Source organism: Perognathus longimembris, chromosome 12 (assembly GCF_023159225.1).
Source record: "Perognathus longimembris pacificus isolate PPM17 chromosome 12, ASM2315922v1, whole genome shotgun sequence".
In the NCBI taxonomy this organism is placed as follows: Eukaryota; Metazoa; Chordata; class Mammalia; order Rodentia; family Heteromyidae; genus Perognathus; species Perognathus longimembris.
The window spans coordinates 32,052,957-32,071,642 of NC_063172.1; the positions used below are offsets into that span (position 1 = coordinate 32,052,957).

The 18,686-nt window shown below is 40.1% G+C and overlaps 1 pseudogene; it reads left to right on the forward strand.

Annotated features, from left to right (window-relative positions):
- The first annotated feature begins 16,435 nt into the window (after positions 1-16,435).
- LOC125360682 lies at positions 16,436-17,590 on the forward strand (annotated as a pseudogene).
- The last annotated feature ends 1,096 nt before the right edge of the window (positions 17,591-18,686 follow it).

An 18,686-nucleotide genomic window follows, 5' to 3' on the forward strand; every position in this document is an offset into this window, starting at 1 on the left:
CATAAAAGGGTTATTTTGGTTTACAGATTTGGAGGTTCTTGGCCATGGTTGCTTGATACTATTTCTTTGAGCCAATGGCAGAATAAAGTCATTTTCCTCATAGGTAGGAAGTGAAAGAGAAAGAAGAAACTGGGTTCAAGAGCACATTCATGATGACCTGAAGACTCCCATTAGATATCACATGGTGAAAATGTTAAAATCTCGCAGAAGCATCAAGCTGTAGACCAAATATATATCACATGAACTTTGGGGGACACTTAAGATCCAAATGATCACACTTGGTGTTGGTATTTCAAATAAGTCAGAGGCAAAAACAAGTGAGGCCCAGCTATTGCACTTTCCATTCCAGCTCAGCTCAGCTTGTCCTTACACTGAATTCAGTAGCCAGAGTGACCCCAAGGGACGCTGTGGAGCTTCCAGGCCAATCACAAAATTGTGAGAAAACATAAATTACCTTTTTCTAGGAGCCATGGAGGGTTCCTTTTGTGGGGACAATATATCTATCAGAATATTGATCAACAGTTACTGGTTTTCTAAAGTCTAAGCCCTGTCTGGTTTGCAGTCCCTCCGCCTTCCATTTCTAGAATCATCAGTTTTGTTGGAATTGAAAAGAACTGTACAGATAATGTATTCTGACTTCATCGTTCATGGATAAGAAAGCTGAAACCCAGGAGCTGAAATCCTGCCACAGTAGAGGCGGGTATCAGTCTGCATGCCACTACAGTAGAGGCAGCATCAGTTGTCCAAATTTTGGTTCTGTGCTCTTTTGACATTGCCAACAGGTCACATGCACTCTGTGTGCAACCATTTCTCCAAGGGTGAGGCTGGCTCCTGGTCACACAGCTATTTGGTGTCAGTATCAGGGCTAGAAATCAGGTTTCCTAACTTCTCATTTAGAATGCTCTTCCTTTCCAGTGTGTGCCATTTAACTGAGTATTGTCCTAAAAAATATTATCTTTGACCCACAGTGGCATACCGAGGGAAAAGGATACCATCTCTTATCTTCCATAGCTCTGAAACCCTTTTCTCTTTCTTTTTCACTCTTCCTTCCTAAATCCCCCAGCCCTGGAAATATGAGTAAGAATTCCTACCCCTCCCCATCAGCCACCACTTCATGCAGGATGGATTAATGAGGTTATGTCTCCAAAGAACTTTGAGTTCCTTGGAAGAAAGGCATCAACATGCAAAGTGGTGGTTGTTATTACGATTACTTCACTGAGTAGGGTTTCACAGCTGTCTTGATGGAAAAGGGGCCAACAAAACAGAATGCCAGTTTCCCCCAGCAGAGGAGCAGCTGGAATGGATTATAAATGAGACCTGTGTGCCGGTTCTCGTTTTTGTCAAAGCCCATCAGCCTTTCTCAATGCCCAGCTCTCCTCTTGACAGTCCAAGCAAGCTCCCTGAGCCAGACAGGTGTGGGCAAAGGCACCATCTAAACTCCACATGCAGAAGCCTGCTTGGCAGGGGCAGCAAAACCATATATTCTGAACTAGGGCCAACCCATTACCAGTGCTCAGTAATGCAATGGATTTCTCCAGTGATGACTTGGGGTAAGTAAAACATTCTCATTGCTCAAAGTTCCCTCTATTTTATAGGGCAGGAGGGACAGGGAAGGGAGGGGGAAGAGAGTGTCCAGGCGCATAGAAATGTCATTTTTCCAGGGCCATTGTACCTCTACCTGCCCATCCCCCTTCCCTCTGTTTCACCCCTCCCTCCCTCCTTTCTTTCCTTCCTTCTTTCCCTCCCCCTTTCCTTCTCTATCTAGCTCTTTCCTTTCGCCCTTCCCCCTCTTTCCTACCTTCCTTCCTTCAAGGGAAACTTTCCCTTTTCTACCCTTCCACGTAACACATATATTGCATATTGAGTCAAGCACTTATTTCTCAAGAAATAACAAAAAGCAAAGTGTAGCCTTTGCTCTTCTGAAACCAAAGTGGAGGTGATGAATGAGACAGAGGTAGACAAAATGGACGGACAGTCATATTCCATTAGATTGTCCTTAAACCACATGGCTGTGGTAGAAACATCCAGAAAAGACCTGGTTTTGACATTGTTGTGAACGCTCCTAGAAGACCAGCCTGGGACCATCAATATATGTATAGGGAATGAGATAGGGTTATAAAAGCAGCCACAGTTACACTGGTTCTATGATAGTGGAAAAATCACTTTTATGTGTGTGTACAAAAAGAACAAAAACAGACTCTGAGCTTTGTAATAGTAGGACCCCTGCTCTAATCACATCATTCCTTTATTTATCAAACACTTTGTAGATGCCAAGCACTACTAAAACCTTGAAATAAATTTCCTTGTTTAATCATCTTAACAATTTTATAAAGCAGATTTCATTACCATGCTCATTTTTACTACAGATGAAACAGAGGCACAGAGGCCAAGTGGCTTCCTCGGAGTCACCCTGACTTAAAGACCATCTTGTGTCTTCTACACAGCTTAGCTACAGAGCAGGCCTGGAACCATACAGGACAGCTACTAGGTACAAGACACTGACCACCTCCATGTGATGGTGGCTCTCTTCACTGGATTTCCTTTTATGTAGGTCTATTGTAGCAAGGCACAACAGTCACAAAATGTTCTCAATAAATATTTGCTAACTAATAAAAGTATTCCCCAATGTTAAGGAAATACAAATATTTTGCACACTGGGAAACAATGGGTATGCAAATAATACATTCTTCAGAACCAACAACTCATTCCTGACATAGCTACTTTGTTTTCTGATTATATGTTTGTTTTTGTACAAGTACCAGGGCTTAAACTCTGCTCTCATATTTGGCACTCTACTACATGAACCACATCTCCAATTCTGTTTTGTTGTTGAGAATCAAATCTTCCTTTGCCTATTTTTCCAACTTTATTGAGGTATAGTGACAAAACAGTATCAATTTGTGTATGATGTGATATATATATCACAATGATCATCATAACCAAATTAATTTATCATATCCATCACCTCACCTAGTTAATTTAAACCAACACAGAACTGTATGTGTAAATTTATTGGCAATAAAAATCAGAAAGTACATCAAGAACCAGGTTTAATATGTACCTAGGGAAAACTTGGCCCTTTCAAATTATAGCTTTCCTGTAGGTTGTCACACTTTTCCTAATCCTTTGTCCTATCTCTCTAGCCAGACTGAAGCCCTTGGAGGCCAAAGACTTGGCTACAGTCTTTTTCTGTTCTTGACAGTACCCAGTCTCACCCTCTTTTTGGCCAGTCATAGTTATCTTTCTGGTTTGTTTATTATTATTGTTGTTGTTGTTATTAGAATGTATCATAGCACTTCTCATTGTTGAGTTATTGGTTTGTAAATTTGGTCTGAACTTGAGGATAATTATACTATACAGGCCCACAATAGATTTTGAGTGAGTGGCTTTTGATTTGAAAACAGAAGACCCTTGAGAAAAAGCTGAGGGCTGCATCATAAACCAAATCTTAGTCAAAGGTTTTCCCTTGGCTTCTGAATTTTCTTCAGCATCCTGTGCACTTCATCCAACTTCAGTTCTCAGAATCCCTTCCTTCATCCCAGTTCTCTGTGCATCTATCTATCAAAGCCATCTTTTAATTCTCTCAATTATGATGCTAGTATGTATTTCCATTGGAGATTAGAGGATTTTTCTCTTAATATGACTTCTCTCAAATACCAACTAAAATGAGTTGCTTTGGTGGGAGTATGCTAATTTTGATCAATGCCAAGTGTCCTGTTTAATGTATTCTCATATGCTTTTCCTTAGTACTGCCTACTTAAATGAATGTTCTTTGCTGATACAGAAAATAAAGACTTCTCTAATCATACAAGTAAATGACTATTGATCCTTACTTCTAGTAATTAACCTTGGCATGTTTAGTACATTGTTTCTCTTGAATTTGCTAGTACCCTTATGATGGCTCTCTCTCACCGCAAGTCCATATTCAGGGAGGAAAAAGAGACTTGGAGATTACAAGTAATTCATAACTGTGATGCAGGGATTCAAATGGGTCTGATAAAACAACTCTTAAAGATAAATGTGTTATTTTTCCTTCTCCTGCTTACCTAGAAACAAAGACTTCCCAAAGTACCCCTTGGTTGACCTTACTCACTTCCCACATACACAGGAAGTCATTCATAGACATGCTTGAGATCTCAGGGACTGTGAGCACTTATTCTGGTGAGTAGTGACAATCCACTCTTCCTGCCTATTGCAAATCATGAGGTCAGTCAGGAGAAGATAAGAATCAAATTGTTCCTGCTTGTTTCATATAGCCATGGGTCATATTTGAGTGACACAAGTAAGCAGACATCTAAGTATGACTGGCTTTGTAAAAAAAAAAAAAATGAACCACAAAAATAGCTCTTGTCTGCTCACCAGAATTGTCCCAGGGAGAGGAAGATGGGGTGAGAGATAGGCAGTTCTGTCACAGAGACCACATCTTTCACTGGTTACTTTATTCTCTTCTCAGGCATATGTAATCAAATTGCTACTCCTGAACCTTTTTTTTTTTCCCATGTGTGGCATTTCCTCTGAAGCAAGTGGCTCTCCAGGAGGACAAGGTCCTGGCAGGCTGCCTGCGGGTTATTCAACCCTACAAAAAGTAAAGAAACACAGAGCTGGGACTTAGCATCTGGTTGAAGCAGATGCCTCTGTCAGATTTTTCCAGATTCAGAGACATGACTGTCCACAGCAGGGGAAACACTTCTCCCTTTTCTCCAGCTCTCTGCACGTGGCCTTGCTTTGAAATGACTTTGGGGGACTGACTTCATCATGAGCTGATGGTTTTCTACAGGGTATGATGCAAGAAGAACCAAACAAGCTTCCACACAAAAGTCGCCCAATTTCCCATAGCTAGCATATGCATAAGCTGTTGGCCCCTAGTATTCTTCACCATTGACTCTTTCTTTCCTCTCCTCACCTACTTATAGCTCCCTAGATGCTTCAGGGCAGTTGGACACCATCAAGCTTCTGATCTTACTGCTCCTTCTGCCTGTAAACAATTACTTGCTTGTGAGAAAATAAGCAGAAAAAGAATATCCAAACATTTAAAGTCTCAAGGAATTACCTTCTTCTTGTAGTCTTTCCAAGCACCTTCCCCTTCACTTATAAGTGGATCTGACTATGCCTCTTCTGGCACTCATAGTGTCTACCTTCAGAGTCCACAAGTACCCACCATCAGTGGGCAAAGGGAGCAACTGAAACAGTATACACTATTTTTTTTTTCTTTTGGAGAAAATGTGGACTTGAACTCGGGGCCTGGGCACTGTCTTTGAGTGTGTTTTCACTCAAAGTTAGTGCTCTACTTTGAGCCACAGTGCCACTTCCAGTTTTCTGGTGGTTAATGGGAGATAAAAGTCTCATGGACTTTCCTTCCCAAGCTGGATTTGAACTATGGTTCTCAGCTCTCTGCCTCCTGAGTAGCTAGGATAACAGACGTGAGCCACCAATGCTCCCCTAGCACTGTACAATTCTTATCATTGAAAGCAGTGTTTCCCTCATGGAGTAGAATTCTTCAATGAAGGAAATCTATCATAGTAATCTCAGCAAGTCAGAACTTAGAAATGTACCTGATGCATCAAGATGCTTTTTTTCCCCAAATACATGAATAAATCCATAAATGGGATTTAAATAATGTTTATTCATCATAAATCCAGGAAGAGGAAGTGGGAGTCAACTAACTACTTTCACCTATTTTTTCCAAAGCAGCTCATTTCTTAGTTAATAGATTTTGGAGATTCATCGTTTCTTTTTCCTTTCTGTGCCACATAGCACTTAGGTCAGCAAGCGCTTAAGAAATGTTCAATGGCTAGATGGCAGAGCAGAGAGACTTCATCGTCAGCGAGAGAATTCTGATGGCATCCTATGCGAACATGACTCCCCAACAGTATAGCCTGGATGAACAGTTAACAGAAAGTTGAAAGGATGGAATGGAAACTATGACCTCTCACTGGCATTGACCATTCTAAGGTCCAACCCCTGAGAAAGGAGTCTAAGGAAAACCCTACTCCCTGGGAGCCAGTCAAATATAATAATATATGGAATGAGATTGAAATTAGTATATCATATTACCAAGACACTTTGAATGATATTAATATACTATCACATTTCTTTTTACATATTCATGATCAGCTTCCTAATCATTTGAAGTAATACTGTTGTACTATAATGAAAAAATAAAGAAAAATTATTATTATTGTTTTGGCATTTGAAAGGCAACTTTGCAACAAGTCAATAGTCTTGGAAACAAACATTACTGAGGCAGAACATAATTTTTTTCTTTTGTGCTAGTACCAGTGTTTGATCATAGGGCCTTACAGTTTCACAGAGACAGAATTTTCTAAATCGTGCTAGTGTCATTTGACATAGCAAGACTAGACTTGGAGGAGCATATAATATGGTTTACGTAAGTTTTTCCTCCCAGACCTAAAGAGATTGTAGCAAGAGGAGGAAGGAGCAAAGAGCCAAGAGGGGTAAGGAAGGAAGGAAAATGGCTGATTATCTTATCTCAGAGACTTCAAAGCCTTCTTCCCAGACTAAGGTGGAACCGTGGACAGGTTGGAACTAGAGGGAGACCACAGGAACTCTTGCACCTTCCTTCCCCCCATTGTTTTGATTGGAGACAACCAGTCCTGAAAGTATGGGGGGGGCATATATGATTCAGAGTGGGAATGTGATGTTTAGGTTTAGAAAGGGACAGGCTTATGCCCCTGAGTTCCCTTGCTCTCCCATAGTATGGAGGCCAATGTGAAAAGCCAGATATTCTGCCAGCTGTTGGGTGATGGCTGGGGTGAGCCTGTAGTGTCAATACAAGGGTTAAAGGTGGCTAGAGCCAGAAATTGCAAAGATGAAAGAGGCCCAAAAGGGTCTTCCCCAGTGAGAATGAGGTGGGGGTGGGGCAAGTCTTCAGGGAGGGGTGCTGGGGCGAGCAAGCCAAGCAGAAATAGACCCAAAGTACATCAGCCACAGATGTCAGCTGCAGGCGCCAGCTGTGGATGCCAGCCATAGGGTGGTGCCAAGCATTCCTCAGCAGACACCAGGCACCTCACACCCAAGCACAAGTGCAAGTCCAGGGTTCCCTTCCCCCAGCACCATGCATTCTGGGATCCAGAGAGGGGCAAGAAAGGGAGAAAGGGGCTATGAAGAAGTGAGCGGAAATGCCAATCTAAAGATTCTGCATAAACCATCAAGCTGAATGAACTTTAAACTGAACTACACTAAGTTTGCTATTTGTTTTTCTTGCTCCCTATGCAGGTGGAGGGCTTGTGGGGAGAGAAATCAGACTGGATATAAAGACAGAGAGTTGCTAATTTTCTTTTCATACTTGAATGTTGCGTGAGTAATTTTGGAAAGTTGCTTCTCACAGGTAATTTCAATCCCTATCAGCTAAACCATGGGGCTCAAGAAGGACATGGTTTGCAAGATCAATATGGAAGTGACTCTATCCAACATCACTCCATCATACCAGCTTTCTGCACCTGTCTGGACCATCTCACTCTCTTCCTTTCTCCAGCCTTCTGCTTTTTTCTATCCTCTCTGCTTTCATCTCTTGACTTTTTTTTCTTCTTCTCTAAAGGGATGGGCAAACTTTTGCAGAATTGCTCCTCTGTGAGCATTTTTGGGTATAACAAGGAAAAGTCAAGCTCAAATACATACGGCCCCATGAAGCACCTTTCTGACAGTTTTAGGGGTTCCTCAAAACACCCTACAATTATATCAGCAATGGAGCACCTATTTCACTTCAGTTCCAAGGGAGAAATACAAAAGGGGTAGACAAAAGCTCTTTAGGAGACTGCAGTTTTCTGATGAATATGTTAGTGAACTGAAGAAACCCTCAAAAAGTTTAGCAAGTGGAACATTCCTGATGTAGTACGTTAACTCAAGTAACCTAATATAATAACCATAAGGAAAAAACAAGTCATGTTCCCCAGAGACTATCTATAGTCATAGAAAGAAGATGTGAAACTTCAAGTAAATAACGCATTGGAATGATCTGAACTGTTGGTTGGACTAATAGTGGGGTCTCCATTGGAATTTCAAGCTGTTCTCCTTTTACTGTTTTTCACACACAAAAATAATTCTGCTCTAGTGATGTTTCTTAGTGTCTGGTCAAAGACAAAGTCTTGAAAAATGGAAATGGAGGTTCAAACCAAGCAATGTCAAGGCCCATCTGCAGGTCATAAAATGTTCCTCGTCTGTTTCCTCTTTGGCTTCTTTCTTATTTTGAGTGAACTTTTAACTCAGAAAGGTTAAGCTTCAAATCAAATTGAGTTTGAAGCAATTTTTAACCCATAAGTGGGCATGGATGGAAGGTTTTGTATTAAACAGACCTCTTCCCTTAGAGCTATCTTCTTACATATCATAATCCATTGGTTGATGGTAGGAATAGATTCACTGAGCTCATATTATGTGTCAAGTACTCCATTAACCATATGACCTAGTTCATTCAATCCTCACTGTAGTGTTAGAACTAGAAATGTTATCTCCATTTTACATAATGGATCGTTTGGTTCAGCTCCTTGGGTAAATTCTGAACTTTCCAGGAGAGGTGTTTGACTTTCATAAAGCCATCAGGAAGAACAAACTCGCGCACACGCGCGCGCGCGCGCACACACACACACACACGGTGTGTAAGGTCCATCATCATTTGGGAAATTTTGAAGATAAGTTCTCATATGCAATCTGCTTCCTGATCACTTAGTGATTAAACTCTTAACCCTCTGAACAGCACTGCATGGGAATCCTAAAGCTCAAAGAAGCATGCATCAGATAGAAGGAGGTCAGAGAGCAGCAGACAATGAGTAGAGTTTGGTACATTGAGCCTTGTTCTACAGCTATGAAATACAAACTAGGTTCTTCCTATTGTACAGTGCATGTTACAGTACAGTGTAATTTCTCTAAAACTTTTGCCCTCAGGGTAATGCTTTGAGAGACTCGCTTTAATAAAGAGTTAGCTGTCTCAGAAGGAAGAGTGGCTGTCCTTGTTTTCTGCTACTGCAGACTTTCAGCAGCACTAAGTAGAAAAAGAGACACTCACCTGGAAATAATATATAGCTTTGAACTTGGGGAAATTTTCTTTGCAGTAATAGTTGGAAGCTTCTCTCTGAATCTGTTACCTAGATGTCAATTGTCATGATACTGCTAATGCATAAAGCTATAGAGAAGTTTGAGTAGTATTATGCGGAGCTCACAGCATAGTGCATGGCACAAAGTAGGCCTTTGATACCCGTGTCCAATTGAATATCACAGACACTCCAGATATGTGGATCCTTCTGTCTGCAGTATAGAATTACCAGTGGCTGACACAGTTCCCCAACCCCCACACCATAACCATTTTCACCAAGTTATTGGTTGAGCTTCAGTCACACAGTTTACAAAATAACCTCTTGGCTAAAGTGTGTTGATTTTTTTTAATACAAGGTGTCTGTAGGCATTTTCTTCTGCTTGTATATTCTTCCCTAAATGATCAAAGCTGCTCATAATAAATGTGCTAGAAGTAATGATTTTATAATATGATTCTCAGAGATGCAGAATAAATTTTACCTTTGAAATGAAAGTTGATCAATTTCACTTTGGACAAACTGAGATTTTGGGATTTTCTCTCCAGTCCTTGATGGGCTGGGGTAGTACAATGTTAGAGCCTTGGAATGGTGGAGGCAATATCTGCCTAATGACTGCCCAGCTATCCCACTTGCTGTGTTGGAAAAGCAAGATTCAAAGTCTCAGACTCTGTGACTGCCAAGATCCTGTCACTCATAATGTGCTTCTTTCCAGCTGTGGCCCATGATGCCTCTTCAAACAAATTATTCTGCAAGGATTGATCGTGTCCCACTCCCTTTAGATGGCCCATAACCACATTTGAGAGCTAGACAGAAATACTGCCTGACAGATGATCCTTGTTGGGGCCAGAGGCTTAAAGTACAGACGTCTCCCAACTGACTTGCCAGTGTGGGACGTGCAGGGCCCACACCTAACAACTGTGTCGGTGGTAACGGGGCTGATGTGCTGAAACATTCAGCTGCTTCCTGTGTGCCTGCAGCCTTCAGGCCTCAGAACCAGGCCTATCTCCACTCTCCTTCCTAAGAGCCCATACCCTTATCTGAAATAAGCAAATACTTGTGTTCGTTATCAAGATGGATTAAAAGCCTCCAGGACAAGGTAATTTTGTCTTTGTGTACTTCCTATATCTAGCTCCCAGATGTATACAGGCCCATAACAGGTGCTCTGTTTGTATTTGACAAGTGAATGAATAACAGGACATTCTAATACGGTAAGGTCTTACCTCAGTTCTCCTCAAAGAAAGAGAAATCCTAGCAGAAATAAGCAGATAGTAACTGTGCCCAAATATATATGCAACTATTATGTGTCAATCAAAAGTAAAATATAGCCAGGTTCTGGGGGCTCATGCCTATAATCCTGGCTACTCAGGAAGCTGAGATTTGAGGATCATGTTTTGAAATCAGCCCAGACAGGGAAGTCCATGAGACTTTCTTATCTCCAATAAACTACTGGAAGTAGCACTGTGGATCAAGTGAAAGAGGCTTGAGCAAAAGAAGCTCAGAGACAGTACCTAGGCCCTGAGTTCAAGCCTCAGGACCAGCACAATAAATAAATAAATAAATGAACAACTAAATAGATAAGACATATACACTAAGCAGATAGTGAATATGCCCAATGTGAGAAATACTAAAATACTAATGGCAGAAGTTGTAAGAGCTATTCCTTATTAAAAGGGTAGGTAGTGTTGTGGTCATTGTTGTTTCTTAAAGATTGAAAAATAGCATTACAGATAAAAATGTGTTTATTTTTATTTACTTGTACTATTCCTACTCACTAAGGAATGGATACCTGAATCAGTTTATCTCATAAAGCTCAGTGAGAGCTTATTATTTATATCCCTAAGCCTCAGGGCAATTTAGGAGGCTCTAGAAATGTATTGTTCCCTGATAAAGTGTAGGACCAAAATAATTTTATTTAATTTCACATTTTGTTAAAAGGATTTCTAGTCATACTGACTTTGACCATGCTACAAATCTATTAATTTTCCTCATAGCACAAGTCCACCTCCTTCCTCCACCGTATATGTCCCATTGGTTGCTGCTTAGTAGTGTGTGTTTGCTGGTTAAACTGTTTAACACCCATGCCTACCGGCCTTGTTGTAAACAGGGACAGCTGTCATTTTTGTGCATGTACATACTCAAGGTCTGTGATAAGTGCTTAAGAAATATTTGCTAAATAAATGAATGAAGATTACATTACAGATCTGTGCCAACAGGTTCCAGAGAGGAAATGATGGCAATCATAGGGCATATTCCTCAGGACGTCCACCACAGGAGGCAGTCTGTAGTTGATGCTCTTAGGGTCAATCGAGGTCCACTCCTGGCTGTATTTGTTGCATTACACATGTAATATCCCTGAGGCTCAGTTTGGGCATTTACAAAATGGAAAGAAGGATAATAAATTAATGAAATAATTATGAAGATGACACAAGATAACATTTTGCACATACTTTGAAAGGATTGCTAAGACAGAAACATTACACTGCATTATACGGTGGTTCATGTGCTGGATGGTGGAATAAGTGACTGAGTTGCACTTACCCAATATTCAAGTATTTAGCTCAATCTGTCAGCTAGAGAGGCTTTCAACATATGTTCAATTGTCATAGTAGGTGCATGAAGGTAGATGCTTTTCCCACTAAACAGCAGACATCAAGGGACTCATTTGAATCTGCTAAGGAGCCTTTAAAGCTGGCACTTTACAAAGGGACACAAGAAAGAGAAATTGAAGAAGTTAAGCTGAGTAAATTATAGTAAATACCTGTTTTAAATACAGTGGTGAAATTATTCTGTACAATTAATTAACACTAAAAATAGTAATGAAAAAAAAGAATGCTAGAGGCCTGGTGCCAGCGGCTCACCCTTGTATTCCTAGCCACTAGGGAGGAAGAGATCTGAGGACTGTGATTTGAAGCCAGCCCAGACAGGAAAGTCCTTAAGACTCTTGTCTCCAATAAACTACTCAGAAAAAGGCAGAAGTGGTGCTCTGGCTCAAATGGCAGAGCACTAGCCTTGAGCAAAAGAAGCTCTGGGATAGCATGCAGACCTAGAATTCAAGCCCCTGGATCAGCAAAAAAAAATTTTTTAATGGAATTCTGGGAAAGAATTGGCTCTATTGGGGGGTGGGTACAGTACAATAAGAGGCAGGAGAACTAATGGAGAAGGTGAATGATACAGGATATGGTTGGAGAACTGTATAAGCATGTTTGAAAATAAAACCCTCAAGCCTGCTGAAATTATTTTACGAAGAAAGGAGATAAGAGAGTGTCATGAAGGGCGTGAGTTTGATTGGGGTACATCATGTACAGGTATGGAAGTGTTACAGTGAAATTCCTTCTAAAACTAATCTTTAAAAAATGATATATGCTTATGTGTCAGAAGCTATCTTACGTCTTCCCAATTGTTTTTCTCTTAGACTCCAGGCTTCCCACATATGCCTTTACTTCCTGTAGGATGGAGATTAGTCCTCACCTCATAAACACTGGGTGTGCCCATAGATTTGCCTTAGTCAATGAGTTTTAAGTGGGCATGATGCATGCCACACCAGTGTAGAAATTCTAGCTGCATTGGCGTGGTTTGGCTTGGCACCCCTTTGAGCTTCTATCCTCAGCTATGAGAACGGCATGTCCTTACTTAGTGTATACTCCTTCAGCCGGGATTCTGGAATGAGACTACACATGCTTGTAGGTCAAGCCCAGGCAAGCCCAGCAGAGCTACAGCATACCACAGCCTGCATGAAATGTGAGCACAAATGTTTGTGCAAGCCACTGAGATGTCCAGGTGGTAGTTCCTCTAACACAAAGCAACAAATATATCAGGATCCACTCCATGTCTACTGAAATATATGCTTTGTGGCTCCAGTATCTTTTTTCAAAGCACTTCATGTGATTTTTGATCTGTCAAGTTTTAGAAACACTCCTGGACTATCTGTACCCCTTTCCCTCCTTCCTGCCACCTCTCCATGTAAGGAGGGCTTGACTAATGCTTCCACAAATCCTATAACTCAGCTAGGAGCATTCCTGTTTGTCAGGCTAGTAGGAAAATAAAGGAATGTCCTTCTGCTTTAGAGATGGTGATAAAATGTGAGGCTACAGAGACTGAATTCAATCAGAGACTCGGGGTCACCTGACCTCTTCTCTCCAGTGCTTTATTGGGAATGTGATAGAATAATTTATTGCTGAAAAAGCAAGATAAAACCCATGGAATGACATATTCTGCTATAGGCCAGATGGTTTGGATTTGTGTGTGGTAATGATTCTAGTTTCTGACAGTCTCTAATAAGTTTGCCTATGTTAGCTACTAAATTATTACTGGCTAATCGATGCCTAGCAATTCTGTCCATCGCACAGGTCCTGAGGTACCACAAGGGGCAAGAGCACACTGCCTGTGGTCACCTGGGGAGACAAAGTTTGGGGTTCCAAGGACGTCTTTTCATCTTATTTATTTTCAGCACTCAGCCCAGAGCCTTTGTGTTTGGGATTCTGAAGACTAATAACCGTTTTGTTCAATGACTATCTGAAATAAACAAGATTGTGGGCAAAGTTAAAGTCACCTTACCTTTCACAAATAAAAGAAAATCATTCAAACTTTTTGGGCAATCTCATATCTCATACTCATGCTTATTATTTTTTTTAACAACGTTTAAAGGAGATTCATGAGATCTCAGATCATTAAGAAGTAACTCTACTTCTTTTGGTTGCTACAGGAGACGCTGCAGTGAAGATGCCACCTGGTTTTGGGGAAATTATTTCTTATGCCTCCCTAAAGTACAAATGGAAATAAAAATGGTTTGTATTTTCAGTATATGACATATTTTTAATATATGGACAAATTATGAAAAGGTTACCATGATTAAGCTAATTAATATAACTATCACCTCACATATAGATCATTTTCTGTGTAATAAGATTTAAGATCTCCTCTCTAAGCAAAATTATAGTACCATACTACAAAATGTAGTTAGCTTACTGTATACTAGATCTCCAAATTTCTACATATTTCTGTAATCCTGAAACACTGTACCAACATCTCCCCATTTTTCTAATCCCTACCCCTAGTAACTACTATTCTGAAAAAGCTGGGGTTCAACCTTTTCAGATTCCATATGAGTGAGATCACAACATATTTAACTTTCTGTGCCTGTTTTATTTCACTTTGCACAATGCCTCCAGTTCCATCTATGTTGTTACAAGTGGCAGGCTTTCTGTGTACATGGTGCTACCTTTTCTGTTTCCAATCATCCCTCAGTGGTGATTGGATAAAGAATCAGCATTCAGTTTGTTTCTCTACCTTGGTTATTGTGAATAATGAAGCAATGGATGTAAGTACAGATATATCAATGAGCTGCTGATCCTATTTCTTGTGGGTACATGCCCCAATGTTGCTGGGTCACATGATAGTTTTACTTTTGTTATGTTCGAGGAGCCTCCATACCAGTTTCTATAATCAGGATTTACATTCTCATCAACAGTATATAAGGATTGGTAAGATGGTTGTTTCTAAAGAAGGAAGAAAAGGATTGGAAAATACTTCAATTATTAATATTTGTGACATAAAAATTGAACCTGAGTTTTTTGTTCTATTTTTCTACAATACAAAGGCATTTCCATTTAACAGAGTAAAAAATGCATCTTGATCAATGGTACCCAAGCTTTTGTTCTTATTTTAATTTGGCTTTATTTATATTCATTTTGGCTTAATTTATATTCATCAGTAACTGTTTCTTCCCGTTGTAAAATACAAGCAATTCTCAATGTCTTAGGATGGAAAAATCATTTTTATGTGCTCAGTCCCAAGAGGACTTTTTGAGAAGCATATTTTGACAGAGATTGAATTAATTGATTGGAATTCCCTGAGCCTTTCTCTCACTACACAGGTATCATCTAGTAGGTCCAGAGGTACAATCAGTAACTTCAAACATTTATCTCATCAACACAAGAAACTTGGAGAAATTCCATATTCAAACACTCACTGAAAGTGAGATATTTAGAGCCCAAGGCTATGTCATTCCCATTATTCCTTGAAAATCAAGATCTATAGTCCTTTGATTGTAGCTTTCCTTAGTTCCTATCCTCTATGACTTCCATATTTAGTGTATAATCATATGTTGAAATGTACAATCATACATAATACACCTTTACTCACAGATGACATAATCATCTATGTAGAAAACCTGGAAGAACCAGTAAATAATATTCTGGGTCTAAAAATCAGTCATACTACATTTGTAGAATAAATGGTTAAATGATCAAAATATGTTATATTAATATATACTAGCCATGAACAAGCACAAAACTGTTTACATTAGGACTCTCTAAGATGAAATATTTAGGTATAAATATATGATTATATATATGATCACATCTACAGTTAGACTGGGAACAGTATGGAAGTTTCCTTTACATTAAAAATATTCAGTCAATAATATAGTCAAAGCATAGAAGGTAATGATTTGATGTGTATATAAGTTGTGTAATGACTACCATGATCAAATTAAGAAATTAATTGCCACTCATAGTTATCATCTGTGTATATGTGCTGAAGACATTTAAAAGATCTACTCTTTTATCAAATTTAAGACAAACAATACATTATTACTAACTATAGTGACCATGCTACATATTAGATTCCCAATTTTCTAACTGAAAATGTGCAACTCTGGCCAACATCTCTCTAGTTCAGACCCTGGAAAATATCATTCTACTTTTTGTTGCTAGGAGTTCATATTTTTAGATTCCAGATATAAGTGAGATGATGTAGTAGTGTTTCTTCTTTCTGACTTCATTTAGCATAATGTTCTCCCAGTTCATCCACATTGCTGTAAATAGCAGGATTTTCTTTCTAAGGTTGAATCACATTGCTCTGTGTGTGTGTGGGGGGGGGGTTTATAGCATGTGTGTACATATAGATGTATCCATTCAGCCATTAATGGACAGTTATGTTGCTTCTATAACTGAGTAATTGCAAATAACACTGAGTAAACATAGGAACACACATCGCTCTTCAAGGTACCACATCAATTTATGTGGTAGTTTCATACTTAATTTTTAAGGAACATCAATACTGTCCTCCACAATGATTACAAGTGATATTCCCCGTAATGTCCCATTCCTTGGGCAAGCTCAAGGAATTTCTTTCCTCCATACTCTTGCCAACATTTATTTTTTGTGTTGTAATAATAATCCTAGCAAACGTGAACAGATATCTTCCTGTCATTTTTTTTATGTACATTTCCCCCAAATAGTGATGTTGAAAACATTTACATCGAAGATCTTCGTTCTGGTTCCGAGCCAGCATGATCCGCTGGGCACTCAGTGAATCGCCTAGAAAAACTCACTCGCCTGGAAAAACTCACTGGCCCTGGACCACAGACCATCCTTGAGGAGAATGATTGAAACATTATGGGCCACTCACTGTGTGTCTGCTCCCGGGGAACTGTCATCATTGAAAATAAGCGTTACCTCTTCATCCAGAAACTGGGGGAGGGCGAATCCTGTGTCACGAGCAGCAGGACCGTGAGGAAGCCCAGAGAGAAGCAAACATGCATCGCCTCTTTCATCACCCCAACATCCTTCACTTCGTGGCTTACTGTCTGAGAGAGTGGGGTGCTAAGTATGAGGCTTGGCTGCTGCTACCCTTCTTCAAAAGAGGCACGCTATGGAATGAGATAGAAAGGCTGAAGGACCAAGAAAACTTCCTGACTGAGGATCAAATCCTTCGGCTGCTCCTCGGTATTTGCAGAGGCTTGGAGGCTATTCATGCCAAAGGTTATGCTCACAGGGACCTGAAGCCCACCAATATTTTGCTTGGAGATGAGGAGCAGCCAGTTTTAATGGGCGTAGGTTCTATGAATCAAGCATGCATTCATGTGGAGGGCTCCTGACAGGCCCTAGCACTGCAAGACTGGGCAGCCCAGAGATGCACCATCTCCTACCAGGCCCCAGAACTCTTCTCTGTGCAGAGCTATTGTGTCATCGATGAGCGGACTGATGTCTGGTCCCTAGGCTGTGTGCTTTACGCCATGATGTTTGGGGAAGGCCCTTATGACATGGTGTTCCAGAAGGGTGACAGTGTGGCCCTTGCTGTTCAGAACCAACTCAACATCCCACAAAGCCCCAGGCATTCTCCAGCCCTACGGCAGCTGCTAACCTCCATGATGAATGTGGACCCCCAACAATGCCCTCACGTTCCTCTTCTCCTCAGTCAGTTGGAGATACCGCAACCTCCAACTCTTGGCCAGCATACCGCTCAAATATGAACACACCTGTGGCCATGTTGAGGAGGTGATCTCTTGTGATTTGGAAAGAGGCCCACATTATCAGAACTCTTGTCATTCTACTAGGACTGCTCTTACAGAGGGCAGGGGTGGGGACCATGGTATCTCAATCCTGTGTCTGTTCTGGACCAGGGGCTGACTCTGGGTAGGGTGGGGAAAGTGAAACAGAAAGTACGTTATATAGCTCTGAGCTGGACTGCTGGGCTCACATCATGTTCTGCGTCCAAATCTGGGGGCAGGAGACTGTATAAACCAGAAAATAAAGTGCAAGAAGGTTGGTTAAAAAAAAAAAGAAAACATTTACATCTAATTATACTTTAGGCTATTTATATTTCTTTCTTGAAAAATATCTATTCATATCTCTTTGCCCAGTTTTTAAGAGGGAGATTCGGTTTTATTTTGTGGTTGCTTGCTATGTTATGCTGCTCTGTTTCTTTTATTGGGGCAAATGACCTTTCATAAGATATACGATTTACAAATATTTTATTCTAAACTGTAGGTTAGTGTTCATGCTCTTTGTTATTTTCTTTGCTGGAATGAGTGACACTAATTCTCCATTCCATGATTGATAGAATTGTGGCTTTGTTTCATTGTAAAATTTTTTGTTACAAATCCAACTTCCATACTCATTATTCTTCTTCGATGCTCTATTTTTCTATGATTTAGTCTTACAAGAGTTTCTAGAAGCTTATCAAATTATTCTAGATTATCTATTGTTGATCTAAAATTACTCATAGTAGTCCCTTTACGATCCTATATATTTCTACTTTTACCTTGGCATTGTTTTTTTTTTTTTTTTTTTCTTTTTTGGCCAGTTCTGGGGCTTGGACTCAGGGCCTAACCACTGTCCCTGGCTTCTTTTTGCTCAAGGCTAGCACACTACCACTTGAGCCACAGCACCACTTCTGGCTTTTCTGTTTATGTGGTGCTGAGGAATCAAACCCAGGCCTTCATACATGCTAGGCAAGCACTCTACCACTAAGCTACATTCCCAGACCTCTTACCTTGACATTTTTTAAGCAAACTTGTACTATGTAACAGCAGCCATACTCCTTCATGTTTATCTCCCAAATAATAAATTTATGAACCCATAAAAACCTAGAAACCTACACATAGGTGTTTAAAACAACTTTAGTTATAATTGCTAAAACTTAGAAGTGACAAAAATGTCTTTTATTGTATGAATGAATAAAATGCAGTATCTCAAACATGGAACATTATGCAACCTGAAAACTAAATGATCTTTGAAGCCAGGAAAAATCATGAAGGAATTTTTTAATTGCATATGAATGAGTAAAAGAAGGCAACATTGAGAGTCCACCTCACCTCAGTTAGAATGTTCATCATCAATAAAACAAATGTTTAACAGA